Source organism: Schistocerca serialis, chromosome 6 (genome assembly GCF_023864345.2).
Source record: "Schistocerca serialis cubense isolate TAMUIC-IGC-003099 chromosome 6, iqSchSeri2.2, whole genome shotgun sequence".
Classification (NCBI taxonomy): domain Eukaryota; kingdom Metazoa; phylum Arthropoda; class Insecta; order Orthoptera; family Acrididae; genus Schistocerca; species Schistocerca serialis.
Genome location: NC_064643.1, coordinates 103,826,664 through 103,844,171, shown reverse-complemented (window position 1 = coordinate 103,844,171; position 17,508 = coordinate 103,826,664). Strand labels below are relative to the sequence as shown.

Here is a 17,508-nt window from a genome sequence, read left to right as displayed (position 1 = left end):
GGAGGCCTACTTTGCTCCTAGTCCTCAAGCTTGTAGTCAGTACTGGTCGTTTGAGTCACAGGTTGGTTTTTCTGACAGTCTTAGTTGTATGTTCACAGTGATACACAAAGTATGAATAGGTTTACTGATTAAGTATCCACCGATATGGATCACGTCTATGGGTTCACTCAATGCAATGAAAAAAACAACACCGTGACGATATGCTCAACCGTTCCTGCAGCGATGGCAACCACGTAGCAAAAATGTTCAAATGTGTGTGAAATCTTATGGGACTTAACTGCTAAGGTCATCAGTCCCTAAGCTTACACACTACTTAACCTAAATTATCCTAAGGACAAATACACACACCCATGCCCGAGGGAGGACTCGAACCTCCGCCGGGACCAGCCGCACAGTCCATGACTGTAGCGCCTCAGACCGCTTGGCTAATCCCGCGCGGCCACCACGTAGCAACAGTATGTGTTCTCTGCATAGACGGCCACGTATAACCGGATCCTTTCGTGTTATTATGTTTTGGTGATTGCATATTACAGGAGTTTACAATTTTCGTAAAGTGTTTTCACAGGAACAAAGGTAATTATGGTATAAAAGATAACTAAATCGTAATTACCTTATTGCTTCCGAACGCGCCACTACTAAAATACTCAGAAAACATCTCTCAACGAACTCCGGAATGTTGTCTGTGGAGTGCTGGTTCATTCTGTTTGGAATGCGTTATACGAGTACATGACATCTCCCAATCCTAGTGTTACGTGTGCTCGACCTCAAAATGTGACTTTAAAAAATAAAAACAATTTTCTTTATAACAATTATTCTATATTTACATCCATACTGGGCAAAACACTGTGAAGACCATGGCAGAGGGTAGTTTCTCTTTTTAGTTCAATGTTACCTGTTAGTCTAATTTGGTATGGGTCCCAGCAATATTCTAGGATGGGTCGCACGAGTGTTTTGTATGCAGTATCCTTTGTACGAGTATATGATTGTATTTGCCCAGTATGCTACCAATGAACCGAAGTCTGCCTCTTGCCTGACCTAAGACTGAGACTATGTGAAGGGCTTATTTCAGTAGTGGTACAAGTCCATTTTTGTTCATTCTCAGATACAGAGTCCTAAAGTTAAATGAGCGCTGAAAAATCTGCAGTTGAGATACCAGAAATATTCAAGCATATGATTTCTTGCTAGAGATGAACCTTTCTTTCTGTTTGTTTGGATCATTAATTTCAGAAGCATTATAGACAGAAAAGTGGAGGTAATGGACTTGTACCACTATTGAAATAAGCCCTTCATGTGATGATTCTATTTAATATCCCTACAAGACGTTACGCCTAGGTATTTGTACGAGTAAGTCGATTCCAACTGTGACTAGTCTATATTGTAGTCATAGGACAGAGAGTTTTTGTTTTGTGAAGTGCACAATTTTACATTTCTGAACATTTCAAGCAAGTTGTCAATCTTTTCACCACTTTGAAACCTAATCAAGGTCTAACTGACCATTTCTGCATCTCTTTTCAGACATTACCTCATTATAGATAACTATATCATCTGCGGATATAGTTTGCAAGGTCACTACTGCACAACATTAACAACGGGTCCCAACATACTTACCTGGGGAACAGTCGAAGTTGTAGGTCTATTGATGACTCTCATCCTAGATAACTTTCTGTGTCCTCCCTACCAAAAAATCCTCAATCGAGTCATAAATTTCGCTTGATACTCCATACGGTCGTACTTTTGACAGTAAACCTTGATGTAGTACTGAGTCAAATGCTTTTCGGAAATAGATAACTACTGCCTCTACCTGTCCGTCTTGATACGTGGCTTTCAGGTACGAGTTGGGTTACACATGGCCGATGTTTTCGGAATCCATGCTGTTTGGCATCGATGAGCTACGACACTACGTTTGAGCTCAGAATGTGCTCTAAGATTCTACAACAAACGAATCTCAAGGATATTAGACTTTAATTTTGTGGTGGCCTATTGTTACTGTTCTTGTAGGTGGGTGTGACCCGCACTTTATTCTTATCAGTGGTCATCGATTTTGCTCGAGGGATCTGTGATGGATATTGCTTAAAATGGGACGAACTCAGACGGAAATGTGGTAAAGAATCTGATAAAGATTCAATCGGGTGCTTAGGCTTTGCTAAGTTTTAGCTGATTCTCAACATCACTTCTCTCTAAAATTGTGCGAGATCTATTTACAAGCGATAGCCGTGTATAATTCTGCATATCATTGTCGTTATCGCGAAGTGGAACCTACATGAGCATTATAAAGCTGTGTATTAAATAAGATACACTTTAAAGAACAAAACATCCATAAAACTTTGATAACATCATAACAAAAGAACACACATTTTTTTGGGTGGCAAACGATAACGATTTTTAATTTAAGGACAGATTATGCATGCTAATGTTACGGATGACAGTCCTACTAAACTGGAGAATACGAAGTAAATAGTCCAGAATTCTTATAAAGAACAACTGCCTACATGAGTAACTTACAAGTAGATATATTCGGTGTAGCAAAGCAGCTTAAAGCACTTAATAAAGGCGTGTCTTCCGCCCGAGATTGTATATCAGTCAGGTGCCTTTCACAGTACGCTGATTCAATAGCTCGTCGAAAGATCCGTACTAAGGACAGGAAAGCAGCACAAGTTACACCAATACCCAAGAAAGAAACAGCTATAATCCGCTGAGTTACGGACTCATAGTCTATCAGCAACGTCAATTTGTAGCAGGATTTTGGGACATACACTGTGTTCGAACATTATGAATTACCGCTAAGTAAACAATTTATTGATAAACAACCAACACGGATTCAGAAAATATCGTCCTTGTGAAACACAACTGGCTCTTTATGCTCCCAAGGTAATGTCAAACTGATTGCATATTTTTAGGTTTTCAGAAAGCTTTTGACACAAGTTCCTCACAAAGGACACAGTTCGTTGTAACTGATGGAAAGTCGTCGAGTGAAAAAGAAGTAATATCTGGCGTTCATCAAGAACGCCATCTGTTTTTCCTAATTCGTATTAATGATTTAGGAGACAATCTGAGAAGCCATCTTAGATTGTTTGCAGACTATGCTGTCATTCACGGTCTAGTAAAGTCATCAGCAAATCGAAATCAGTTGCAAGATGATTTAGGCGAAATATTTGTATGCTGCGAAAAATGGCAATTAGCCACATGTGTACTAAAAGGAATCCTTTAAATTTCGGTTACACAATAAGAGCTGCGAACAACTGAATTTCATTGGTAGAACACTTAGATGTAACTGATCCACTAACTAGGCTTGCCCGTCCTCTACTAGAGTACTTCTGTGTGATATGGGATATTTACCAGATAGGATTAATGGTGGACATCGAAAAAGTTCAAAGAATGGTAGCTCGTTTAGTAGAATCGCGAGATTGGGGAGAGAATGTCAACGGATTATGATAGGCGAGTTGGGCTGCAACCATTAAAACAAAGACGTTCTTCGTTGCGGCGAGATCTAGTCACAAAGAGAGTGATCATATAGATGTAGATGTAGACATGCTTCATAAAAGAAAGAAAAGTACTGTAGTACATAAACTTTAAAACAAATACAACCAGTGCCACACGCATATGTAAGAGGCAATATTGTAGAACGTTATGTAGACAATTGCTCTTCTCCTGGCAGTAAGACACTTTGTTTACGTTATTCATTTGCAAGGCGGCGTCGACGTGGTTTGGACGGGGTTACACAGCACCCTACTCCGGGCGAAAGGAGGGAGTGGGCGAGTACACAGGGCGCAAATTGGCCGTAAACAGCGAGCAGGTAGTTTCCAGGTATAATGGGCGCAAATTGCACAGATTCCTGGTTGCATGCAAATTTCACTAAGTGCACTTTCCATATATCCGGTATGTGCGCCGTGCATTCGAGCAATGTTTCAGTACAGATCGCACGATTGTTTATTAAGCAGTCTCCTTTGTAGATTGATTGCCTTTTCCCAGTATCCTAGCAATGAACTGAAATTTGCCAACTGTTCCACCAACGGTTGAGCGTATGTGGTCACAACTTTTGATTATGCCCACAAACTGCTACAGCCGGGTATTTGTGAGAGATGACTGATTCCAATCGTTTACTCATTGATATTACTGTTAGAAGATACTACGTTTTTTTCGTTTAGTGACGTGCACAATTATACATTTCTGAACATTTAAAGCAAGTTGTCAATCTTTCCACCTCTTTGAAATCTTATTAAGATCTCACTGAATATTTGCGTAGCTATTTCATGGTCGTATATTATGACGTTTCTGGAGACAGAAAAATCTCGTTTTAGGAAACAACACAGGTTCTGAAAGTAACAATCATGTGAAACTCAGCTCGCTCTTTTCGTTCACGAGTTCCTGAAAGCAGTAGATACGGGCGTCCAGGTAGATGCTGTGTTCCTCGACTTTCGAAACGCGTTCGATACATTTCCGCACTGAATGAACCAAAATACGAGAGTAACGAATATCAGACCAACTGCATCATTGGACTGAAGAGTTTCAAGCAAACAGAAACATTCTCAAAGTAGAGAAATCTTCAGCTGTAAAAGTAAATTAGGGAGCGCCACAAGGGAGTGTTGTGGAACCTCTTTAAAAGAGGCGCGGCTTCTGCAGAAGATGCTCCGCGCCCAGACCAGATTACCGCGCAGAGACGAACGAAAACATCGGCGCAGAAGAAGAGTTTGTGAAGGAAAAGAGGCTTATTTTTGTAAACGAAATGGCTAATACTTTGGAATTAGTGTTGGTCTTATACAATATTGTTCATCACGTACAGCAATTCAACAAAGCCTACCGCAAGACGGGTGCTACGTCAGTTGACTGCTGCGTTGAGGAATGGTTCCGTCGACCCCTGTAAGAAAGGTAATGGCTTTCTGGACAGAGCGTAACATTTTTAATAATATCCTGAATCGGATATATCGATATTTAAAAGATATCATTACCGGCTCTCGATATATTGGAAAGAATTACCGATATATCGATGGGAAAGTATCGATGCACAAGGCAAAAAAAAAGAACTACTCCACATTGTACGAGGTGCATTCAAGTTCAAAGGCCTCCGATTTTTTTTCTAATTAACTACTCACCCGAAATCGATGAAACTGGCGTTACTTCTCGACGTAATCGCCCTGCAGACGTACACATTTTTCACAACGCTGACGCCATGATTCCATGGCAGCGGCGAAGGCTTCTTTAGGAGTCTGTTTTGACCACTGGAAAATCGCTGAGGCAGTAGCAGCACGGCTGGTGAATGTGCGGCCACGGAGAGTGTCTTTCATTGTTGCAAAAAGCCAAAAGTCACTAGGAGCCAGGTCAGGTGAGTAGGGAGCATGAGGAATCACTTCAAAGTTGTTATCACGAAGAAACTGTTGCGTAACGTTAGCTCGATATGCGGGTGCGTTGTCTTGGTGAAACAGCACACGCGCAGCCCTTCCCAGACGTTTTTGTTGCAGTGCAGGAAGGAATTTGTTCTTCAAAACATTTTCGTAGGATGTACCTGTTACCGTAGTGCCCTTTGGAACGCAATGGGTAAGGATTACGCCCTCGCTGTCCCAGAACATGGACACCATCATTTTTTCAGCACTGGCGGTTACCCGAAATTTCTTTGGTGGCGGTGAATCTGTGTACTTCCATTGAGCTGACTGACGCTTTGTTTCTGGATTGAAAAATGACATCCACGTCTCATCCATTGTCACAACTGACGAAAAGAAAGTCACATTCACGCTGTCGTTGCGCGTCAACATTACTTGGCAACATGCCACACGGGCAGCTGTGTGGTCGTCCGTCAGCATTCGTGGCACCCACCTGGATGACACTTTTCGCATTTTCAGGTCGTCATGCAGCATTGTGTGCACAGAACCCACAGAAATGCCAACTCTGGAGGCGATCTGTTCAACAGTCATTCGGCGATCCCCCGAAACAAATCTCTCCACTTTCTCGATTGTGTCGTCAGACCGGCTTGTGCGAGCCCGAGGTTGTTTCGGTTTGTTGTCACACGATGTGCTGCCTTCATTAAACTGTCGCACCCACGAACGCACTTTCGACACATCCATAACTCCATCACCACATGTCTCCTTCAACTGTCGATGAATTTCAATTGGTTTCACACCACGCAAATTCAGAAAACGAACGATTGCATGCTGTTCAAGTAAGGAAAACGTCGCCATTTTAAGTATTTAAAACAGTTCTCATTCTCGCCGCTGGCGGTAAAATTCCATCTGCTGTACGGTGCTGCCATCTCTGGGACGTATTGACAATGAACGCGGCCTCATTTTAAAACAATGCGCATGTTTCTATCTCTTTCCAGTCTGGAGAAAAAAAATCGGAGGCCTTAGAACTTGAATGCACCTCGTAAATATGCTGCCGTTTTTAGAGCTGTATATTTAAGTATTGATTTATTATTACATTTTCTGTTGATCAACAAGCTAGCAACCTGCTTATCCGCCTTAGAGCAAAATTGATAGGAAAACGATTCAAGTTCACGCTTGGCGCTAACCACTTTGGTAACATTCGTAATTGCTTGTCAGTGGCGTAATAAAAGGTGTCGCATGGGTGCGTTGTTCGGTTTCGTCTCAGATCGGATTTGTCTGGAACACTTTCCCTGGTTTTTCATTTCTACAAACGCCATCGGCATAGCAGATGCAAATGCAAAATTGCGTGGTGCAGCTGAAAGTCAGCATTTCCCTTCACGCGTCTCCGCCCACTGCAAAGACCAATCTTATCATTTCGATTTTTGTTCATCAGTTTCAGCAAATGTTTTGGAAGAGTATCGATGTGAAGAAATAGCTCACTAGTTGCGCTAAAAATGTGGCTGGTGTGATACTTCTTCACACCGGAAATCTTGTTATCCCATTCACACCGCCACCTTACAGTGCCATCGGACTTCTTCTCTGCCATCTATACTTGCTTCGCACAGTCAAAGAGGAAGACCGGAAGTGATGAATGCTCAAAAGATAGTGAGACTCCTTCACACAGTGAAAGAAAGATTATGTTCAACTACAACTTCAAAAGAACAGCACCAAATATTTATCGAACATTGCGGAAAAATATAGTATAAAATATAAATATCGGCACTCGGTATTGCCATTTTGATATCGATATAACGGTGACGAAATATCGCCGATATATATAGACACTTTTTGAAACAGTATCGATACATCGGCATTTTATCAACAGACCTAGGCAGAACTGCTACAGCAGATGAAACCTAGGTGCACTTGCAACCGGAACTAAATTACTTTTGTCTCAGGTGTTTTGTTTGCAATACGACAATGATGGTCCCATTCTGCCCAATCAAACGTAGCAGCAATAGAGGATATGAAATCTGAATTTCTCGACCACCCGTCTTGTACACAAGACCTCGCCCCGAAAGACTTACACGTGTTCCGATGACTCAAATAAGTGCAGGGACGCAATGGTTTCAGAACGAGGAAGAGAAGCAAGCCGCAGTGCGTGAGTGGCTGCATTCTCAACCAAAACAATTCTTCTCACGCGGTATCCTTGCACTCGGTTTCTGTGCGCTTTTGTTTCATTAATTATGTGTAACAAATTAAAATTTGTTATATGCGTGGAAAGAATATTTTTCATTTGCTTTTTTTCGGAGGGGGGGGGGGGGGAGTCGAAAAGTTCAGCTGGGGGCGCCGGATCATCTCAGAGCGGCTCTGCTACGTCTGAAAATGGTACATCTGCAATTTATCTGTGTTGCCTCATTACCTTAATCGGTATGTTTCAAAACGCCGGGCATAAAAGCGGACTCTTCCGTGAATTTTATCTCGAGTTCTATTTATGTTAGGAAGGTAGGGTCAAGTGTCATGGACAGCCCTTGGACCAGGGATCGTTTTTATACCCAACACAAGAATCCTCACTGTGCTACGGCACAAGGTCAAAGTATAACTATTACACACTTCTACCTGCTTAGACAAATGAAGCAAATCGGTTCGTCCTCTTTCCGTTTGATGTGGTCTACGATGGACCTTAAGGCGCTAATGGAGGCACCATTAGTTCATGGATGGTTCTTTGGAAAAACACTCAAAAATGTTTCTCCGTACTATTTTTTCGTACCAAAACCGAGCCACAGATTCCAAGACGGCTAAGTACAGCAACTGGCTGAAATTTCTGCCATATTTTCCTAAGATGCCAATCTCGAATGACCTTGGAAATTTTCTGGTATCTTTGTTCATTTCTGAGATGCAAAGTTTCAAAGTAGCCCTATTTCTATACGTAAAATACAAATACAAAATCCTGTTTGAGCGAAGTCTAAATAATAAATAACAACAGCAAATTGCTCAAATTATTCTCTAGGCATTTATCTAAAAGTACCATCTTCCTGCTATTAAAAATCTTTATTAGTTCATTCGCCAATGAACTAACCTAAGAAAACACTGACCAAGGCTTTTTTTACCATTTTTTCGTACCAAACCTGAGCCGTGTATTTCAAGACGATTATGCCTTGCAAATGTCCGCCGCTCGTGGTCTCTCGCTAGAGTTCTCGCTTCCCTAGCACGAGGTCCCGGGTTCGATTCCCGGCGTATTCTCTGGCCGGGGTGGCCGCGAGCGGTTGTAGGTGCTACAGTCTGGAACCGCGCGACCACTACGTTCGCAGGTACGAATCCTGCCTCGGGCATGGATGTGTGTGCTCAGAGCCATTTGAACCACTTTTTTTTCCGGCGGCTTCAGGAATTTTCAAGTGCCGCGAGATGACTGGGTGTTGTTGTGTCGTCTTCTTCATCATCATCATTCATTCCCACTACGGTCGGAGGAAGGCAACGGAGCCATACATTCGTAGCTCCAAAATGTACAGGCGTCTTTCCTGGGAAAAAGTTTGTGTGACTGTGAAGATTTTAAAGACCCGCTAACATCAATAACATTAGAGGCGAACCGGCCAAAGTGGCCGTCCGGTTCTAGGCGCTGCAGTCCGGAACCGCAAGACCGCTACGATCGCAGGTTCGAATACTGCCTCGTGCATGGATGTGTGTGATGTCCTTAGGTTAGTTAGGTTTAAGTAGTTCTAAGTTCTAGGGGACTGATGACCACAGATGTTAAGTCCCATGCCGGCCGAAGTGGCCGTGCGGTTCTGGCGCTGCAGTCTGGAACCGCGAGACCGCTACGGTCGCAGGTTCGAATCCTGCCTCGGGCATGGATGTGTGTGATGTCCTTAGGTTAGTTAGGTTTAACTAGTTCTAAGTTCTAAAGGACTAATGACCTCAGAAGTTGAGTCCCATAGTGCTCAGAGCCATCTGAACCATTTGAACTGGTTTGATGCAGCTCTCCGTGTTACTCTATCCTCTGTAAGCCTTTTCATCTCCGAGTCACTACTGCAACCTACATCCCTCTGAATCTGCTTCCTGTATTCATCTCTGGGTCTCCCTCTACTATTTTTACCCCCCACGCTCCCTTCAGACCTAAATTGGTGATCCGTTGATGCCTCAGAATGTGTCCTGACAACCGATTCCTTCCATTAGTCAGGATGTACTGCAATCTTCGCTTCTCCCCAATTCTGGTCAGTGCCTCCTCATTAATTATGTGATCTACCCATCTAATCTTCAGCATTCTTTTGTAGCACCACATTTCTAAAGCTTCTATTCTCTTCTTGTGGAAACTGTCTATCGTCCATGTTTCGTTTCTATACATGGCAACACTCCATACAAATACTTTCAGAAAGGACTTCCTGACACTTATATCTATACTCGATGCCAAGAAATTTCTCTTCTTCAGAAACGTTTTTCTTGTCATTGCTAGTCTACATTTTATATCCTCCCCACTTCGACCCTCATCATTTATTTTGCTTCCCCTTACATTATCCTCGTTTTGCTTTTGTTGATGTGCATGTTATATCCTCCTTTCAAGGTATTGTCCATTTCGTTCAACCGCTCATCCAAGTCCTTTGCTGTCTCTGACAGAATTACAATGTCATCGGCAAACCTCAAAGTTTTTATTTCTTCTCCCTGGACTTCAATTCGAATTCCAAATTTTTCATTTGTTTCCTTTACTGCTTACCCAATATACAGATTGAGTGACATCGGAGATAGGATACGACCCTGTCTCACTCCCTTCTCAACTACTGCTTCTCTTTCGTACCCCTTGACTCTTTATAACTGTACAAATTGTAAATAGTTTTTCGCTCCCTGTATTTTACCCCTGCCACCTTTAGAATTTGAAATAAAACATTCCAGTCAACATTGTCAATGCTTTTCTTTAAGTCTACAAATGCTATAAGCGTAGTTTTGCCTTGTGTAGTTATAATACCCTTAAATCTTAAAAGCTGCTAAACAGGACACTACACTTATTTAGGTAACTGCACACAGGTTTTACACTCAGTTGTTCACGCTCCCATACTTCTGGGATGGATGAATTTGATTCAGCAAATCTTAGCTACCCTTTAAGTTTAAGAAGTGATAGAATTATATACAACTGTATTTCAAATTAAGTTTCACCATGTGACATTACAGCCTTTATCACTGCGATTTTTAACATGTAAAAGTTTTTTTTCTGTATTCGCGTCAGTATGTGCGAACTCTTAACATATACCAATGAATGTTGTAACTAGATATCTCTGCCGCGCTCCTGAAAAGCGCAGAATATCACACGATAGCTATAAACTGTTATACGCTGCTATCGATCAGTAAAAAAAACGATGCACCTATGTTTCAAAATAACAATTGCCAATTTTTACTTCTGCAGGGAGCCGCGCCGCTCTCTAGCTGTTCTTCTGTGAATGTGTTGCGAGTCGGACGCAAAAGTATTGTGCTCCATACTGATATAATCATTTTATTGTAAATTTAAGAGTTTAAGTGATTAAAAAATATATGTAGCCACAAACAAGCGAGAATGTATATCATGAAAATTCGCTCCACCGCCACAATGGGTGGCCGTGTTAACGTAAGTTTCCGTTTCATAATATAATACTTCAAGCCTTGAAGTTTATTTAATTTCAAAGAAAATCTCTCAACCTTATTTTCATTAATTATACTTGTGATAATCTTTCCTGTTCAAAAGATTTATGCAGCTTATGATCCAGCGTGTGTTCTGTCGGAACAGGAGGCTGTCGTGACGACATCGTTATAGTATTTATTCCAAGTTCTTTCAGTTCCTTTTATATGTTCGTACAAATCCCATTAGTTGGTCCCTTAGGTTTCCTTCATGTAACTTCTGTCTGTTTTCTCCGCGCGATCTTCCTCCGAAAAAAAATTTCTGTTCATTTTTTAGTAATTTTCGATATCGCGGATGAGAAAAGACAGCCGCCTCCTGCTCCGAACGGAACACCACGACTTTTCTAACGTCGGAGAGTCCGCACGAATTTTCCGCTAAAAGGTAATAGAATTTCTTAAAGCTGGATCAATTACACATGTTGCTGCTGTTCTCCGACAAATCTGGTGTGATTAATAGTAATTTATTCTGTCACGACAAAAAGAACCAATTTTATTTTTACCAAAGCAACAAAGCTTTCAGTTAAATTACTAAAAAAAAAAAATCATACCAGAACCATCAGTATTGCTTTCAAAGTCGCTACTTTCATTTGAGTTTTCTCAGGTGTCCATAACTTAGTCAAAGAAAAGACAACTCGACTGTTGTATTTGTACCGGGAAAACACTACACAAATTCTACAGTCTTAGAAATATTTTAATAATATGTACGACGAGGTGACAAAAGTCAACGTATACCTCCCAAAATCGTGTCGGACCTCCTATTGCCCAGAGTAGTGCAGCAGCTCGACGTGACATAGACTGAAGAAGTCGTTGGAAGTCCTCTGCAGAAATACCGAGCCACGCTGCCTCTATAGCCGTCCATAACTGCGAAAGTGTTGTCGGTGCAGGATGTTGTGCGTGAAGTGAGTTCTCTATTATGACCCATAAATGTCCGGCTGGATTCATCTCGGGTGATCTGGGTGGCCATATCATTTGCTCAAATTGTGCAGAAAGCTTTTTGAACCAGTCGTGAACAAATGTGGCCTGGCGACGTGGCGCATTGTCATCCATGAAAATTCAGTAGTTGTTTAGGAACATCAAGTCCATGGATGGCTGCAAAGGTGGCCGAAACATAACCAGTTGCAGTCAGTTATCGGTTCAGTTGGACCATCTGTATATGTGCAAATCGCTGTCCCTTGACTTTTGCCACCTCGGTATATGTTTGGGTGTGGAGTGCATTTGTATCCAACGCATATCTGTGGCAGTTTTTCCTGTGCTCGATTTTTCTGTTTCCTGAGATGTGACAAACTGCAGCATGGTAACACACTGTTGCAACAAGTCGTCATTATCAATTTTGAATTTCAGAAACGTTTGTAAGAGATTGGTAGCACTTTTGTAGTTCATCCCATGTAGATAGATAGTTAAAAGAACCCGTCCGTAGTCCAAAAAGGTATTAAAATGATCTGTCCATTGTCCAATGGACAGCCGAAGAAACTGGAACACCTGCCTAATAGTGTGTAACGAGTAGGCAGAAGTGCCGCGAGACAACGTGGCATAGACTCGACTAATGTCTGAAGTAGTGCTGGAGGGAATTGACACCATGAATCCTGCAGGACTGTCCATGAATCTGTAAGAGTACGAGGGGAAGGAGACTGAATAGCATGTTGCATGGACATGAATGGATACAGGTGATCAGACAGGATGCTTACGTGCGTGTCACGTGTCAGAGTCGTATCTAGACGTATCAGGGATCCCATATCACTCAAACTGCACACGCCTCACACCATTACAGAGCCTCCACCAGCTTGAACAACTCCCTGCTGACATGCAGGGTCCATGGTTTCGTGAGGTTGTCTCCATACCCGTACACGTCCATACGCTCGATATAATTTGAAACTAGACTCGTCCGACCAGGCAACATGTTTCCAGTCATCAACAGCCCAGTATCGGTGTTGACAGGCCCAGGCGAGGCGTAAAGCTTTGTGTCGTGCAGTCGCCAAGGGTACGCGAGTGGGCCATCGGCTCCGAAAGCCCATATAGATGATGTTTCGTTGAATGGTTCGCACGCTGACACTTGTTGATGGCCCAGCATTGCAATCTGCAACGATTTGTCACGTTCAACGAATCTGTTTAGTCGTCGTTTCTCCCATTCGTGTCGGATTTTTTTCCGGCCTCAGCGATGTCAGAGATTTGATCTTTTACCGGATTCCTGATAATCACGGTACACTCGTGATATGGTCCTACGGGAAAATCCCCATTTCATAGCTACGCCGGAGATGCTGTGTTTCATCGCTCGTTCGCTAACAATAACATCACGTTCAAATTCATTTAAATCATGATAACCTACCATTGTAGCAGAAGTAACCGATCTAACAACTGCACCAGACACTTTTTGTCTTGTATAGGCGTTGCCGACCGCAGCGCCGTCTTCTGCCTGTCTACGTATCTCTGTATTTGAATACGCATGCCTATACCAGTTTCTTTGGCGCTTCAGTGTATATTGATGATGAAACACAGTATAGATACTTTTCCAATGCTAGAAATGTAAGTAGTTATATATTCAAACCGTACATGACTGAAAACTTGATTTGATATCGAAAAACCGGAACATTTGCGCTTTTAGACAGAATCCGCTGGCCACAGCGGGACTGGACTCGAATATCCGGACTGGCCCGGCAAAATCGGGTCACTTTAATGAAGGGCAACCGCTGAAAATGTTCATCAGGACAGACAATTCCTTCCGAAACTGAGTCCAGTACTTTACTCACTGCGCCACTTCGATTCACAGGACAGTATGGAACGATAGGCTGTGCCAGGAAGAGCAAGCTCGACCACAGACACAGATACGGATGCGATATCAGCTGTGAGCGCGCTCGGGCCCACCGGACCACGGAGACGCCCCTGGACCACGTGCGTGTCACTTGCGGGCACAGCTGGCTCCTGGAAAGCGGCGGTGTCGTCGGCGGCCTCGCAGGCAGGAGAAAACATAAGCCGCCAGTTGCGCAACCAGCCGGTTTTCCTGCTCTGCCCGAGTCCTGTGTTTCCTCAATCGAGAGGCCGGCATCCCGTCAGTGACGTGGCCGACAAGAAACTGGAGGCTCCAGTAACATACTCTCGATACGCGCTAAGCACGTACACAGTGCGGGCGCTATATTCGACTGAAGTGCTCAACTCCGAGAATAGCGACGTCTCATCTTCTCTCGTCCACGGTTCGTATTGATTCAGTTTTTCTCTTTGCCTTGTTGTAGTTTAATCTGCATCTTTCTGCACCACTTACTGCTGCGTTTTGTTATGTAATATATCAGATTGTTAAGGGGGAAAGTCTACAAACGGAATTTAAGGCATCGTGCACAATGAGGTCCTTTCAGAAACGGGTGTGACAAATACTAATGTCTTCTCAGGAACTCAAGAATCGTCTAGATGCTCATTTCCAAAACTGTAGATGAAGTACAGGGTGTTTAAAAAAAGTGGCACGTTTTCCTACATGAGGTAGCATTCGTCAAAACTAGAAGTAATGTTCCGATAATTATGGGTCCAGTAAGCAGTACCTGTTGTGATACATTCACCTGCCTGTTACATTGAAGTAGACACTATAGGCATTACTGCAACGGGATACCACGCATCCCGACTCACCGTTCAATCATTTTCCGTTATGAATCAAGCACTCTTCCAAATACACCTTGTAACGTTCTTCGTAAAAGTATTGAGTTTTTATTTGCCAATGAATATGAAATGCGTAATGTTTGTCTCATGCGAATTTACTGTGAGGTGTGTTGTTGAGCAAATGACTTAATCTGCAAAACCAATACGCAATTTTCATAATGAAATCAATCCCTCTGAAATTTACCTAGTCTCGTCAGCACAGAGTTCTATGGCCGCAATAAACTGATAAAAATTCTCTATTCAGATAAACAATGAAATAAATTTTCCTAAGCTCTAAAGCTGCAACGGATGTAATATTGGTATCCTGATCTTTCCACAGTATGCATAGAAAATATTCAATCTTGGCATAGCGAAGTGCAATGACGGCCGTAAAATAGCTTCATACAAATAATATCAGTAGATTGGTTGATAAACGAATAACCTTGCAAATGTTCAGTGAAAATATTGGATATTAGCTCAGCGCAGTGCAATATAGCCCGCATTAAAGCTGTTACAAACATTAATATTTTTCTGATCTAGCACATTAATATTTTTCTGACTCTGATTTAAAAATGATTTCTTTAAAAAAATTATTCATTGGTTTCAAATAAACACGAAATGGAAGATGATAAGGTACTGATAAGGGGATATCCTAAGACCAAATGCTTCAGTTTGAAAATTGTATTTAAAATATAGTTTCTCCTTCTTAAAGCTGATACGAAACATTTTACATTAACTTCAAAGTCAGTCAACTTCTCAACTGTTCTACAATTCTCACTTACTGTCGTAATTAAAAACACTTGGATTGTTACATGACAAAAAGTCTGGCATCGTTTGACGAAATAGATTCCAAAATTTAACTTCTCTGTATGAGGATTACAAAACACACAAAATATTACAAATCGGGTATACCTAATCAACCTTTACATTAAATCTGATGAAAAATACTTGGTTCCTACATCAAGGGTCAATACTGTAAAAATCAGCGAAATCCAAGTTGCGTTACTGCATACTTAAAACTAGATACACAAAATTTCAGATTTGTTCCAGTTGCTTTACTTTTAAGTTACAGTACCAATTATTGCCCTTCTCTAATTGCCGTGGACTCTGGTCAATATTGTTAACGATCAGTCTCACTTCAACTCTTGACAATCTTATAGCCTTACAAATTAATAACACTTTACACTTTTATAGAAATAACTACGACCTAACATTTATTGGCTCTGTATGAGCATAAACGGTATCATTCATCCATAGACCAACTACTAAATTATGTATATGAAGATGATAACAGTTCTCGAAAGAACAGATACCATTGATGACCGTGCAGCTTCTCTAGAATAAATGATAATTCATTGAAACCCTCAGCCGCCGACAGGTGTTGTTGATATACCTCGATGGGGACAGCCGAAAATGTGTGCCCCGACCGGGACTCGAACCCTCGATCTCTTTCTTACATGGCAGACGCTCTATCCATATGAGCCACCGAGGACATAGATGAATAACGTGACTTCGGGGACTTATACCTTGCACGCTTCTCACGAGACCCACATTCTCAACTGTCCACAATCTACATACGTGAAGTACCGAATAGATATTTCCCCATCCACTCATTACCCGGTCACTCTAAGGTGACGATTCCCGTACGAGTTCGGGCAACCTGTGCGCATTCGCACAGACAAAAGTCAATGTCTGGGTAGCCTTTAACTATGTATATGAAAATGGAATGTAGTCGAATTAAGTCGGATGATTCTGAGGGAATTAGATTAGGAAATGAGACACTTAAAGTAGCAAAGGAGTTTTGCTATTTGGGGAGCAAAATAACTGATGGTGGTCGAAGTAGAGAGGATATAAAATGTAGACTGGCAATGGGAAGGAAAGCGTTTCTGAAGAAGAGAAATTTGTTAACATCAAGTATAGATTTAAGTGTCAGGAAGTCGTTTCTGAAAGTATTTGTATGGAGTGTAGCGATGTATGGAAGTGAAACGTGGACGATAAATAGTTTGGACAAGAAGAGAATAGAAGCTTTCGAAATGTGGTGTTACAGAAGAATACTGAAGACTAGATGGGTAGATCACATAACTAATGAGGAGGTATTGAATAGAATTGGGGAGAAGAGGAGTTTGTGGCACAACTTGACAAGAAGAAGGGACCGGTTGGTAGGACATGTTCTGAGGCATCAAGGGATCACAAATTTAGGATTGGAGGGCAGCGTGGAGGGTAAAAATTGCAGAGGGAGACCAAGAGATGAATACACTAAGCAGATTCAGAAGGATGTAGGCTGCAGTAGGTACTGGGAGATGAAGAAGCTTGCACAGGATAGAGTAGCATGGAGAGCTGCATCAAACCAGTCTCAGGACTGAAGACAACAACAACAACAACAACAACAATGAAGATTGTAACTGTTCTCGAAAGAACAGATACTATTGATGATCGTGCAGCTTCTCCTGAATAAATGATAAATAATTGAAACCCTCAGCTGCCGACAGGTGTTGTTAATATGTCTCGATGGGGATAGCCGAAAATTTGTGCCCCGACCGGGCTTCGACCACGGGATCTCCTGCTTACATGCAATGGATAAGTCCCTGCAGGCGCGCTATTCATCTGTGTGCTCTGTGGACTCAGATGGATAGAGCGTCTGCCATGTAAGCAGGAGATCCTGGGTTCGAGTCCCGGTCGGGGCACACATTTTCAGCTGTCCCCATCGAGGTATATCAACAGCACCAGTCGGCAGCTGAGGGTTTCAATTAATTACCACTTAACAACTAAATTGTTCCAGTTAGCCACTAGTTCCAAGTCTTACGTCCTACCTACGACAGAGTGTAACGGCAACTGCTACTGCACTCCGCGCGCACCTACTTACAATCGATTCTGCCATTCAGGCAACATCTTTGGTACAGTCGTGTGAAAAATACAATCTCTTCTATGGAAGTATTGTCCCACGATCCGTATAAATCGC

The 17,508-nt window shown here is 42.2% G+C and overlaps 1 protein-coding gene across 5 annotated transcripts in view; it reads left to right on the top strand.

Annotated features, from left to right (window-relative positions):
* Positions 1 to 17,508, top strand: part of LOC126483855 (protein rolling stone-like) — a 160,517-nt gene that overhangs the window by 55,694 nt on the left and 87,315 nt on the right. Inside the window, exon 1 of one of the 5 annotated variants that reach the window (XM_050107078.1) lies at positions 13,834 to 14,116. The exons of 2 other annotated variants lie outside the window; for them this stretch is intronic. The gene's annotated coding sequence lies outside the window, so the exon portion shown is untranslated. Of the gene's footprint in view, positions 1 to 13,833; positions 14,117 to 17,508 lie in introns of those variants that run through there. 2 more of the 5 variants (XM_050107075.1, XM_050107070.1) reach the window with 2 other exon arrangements.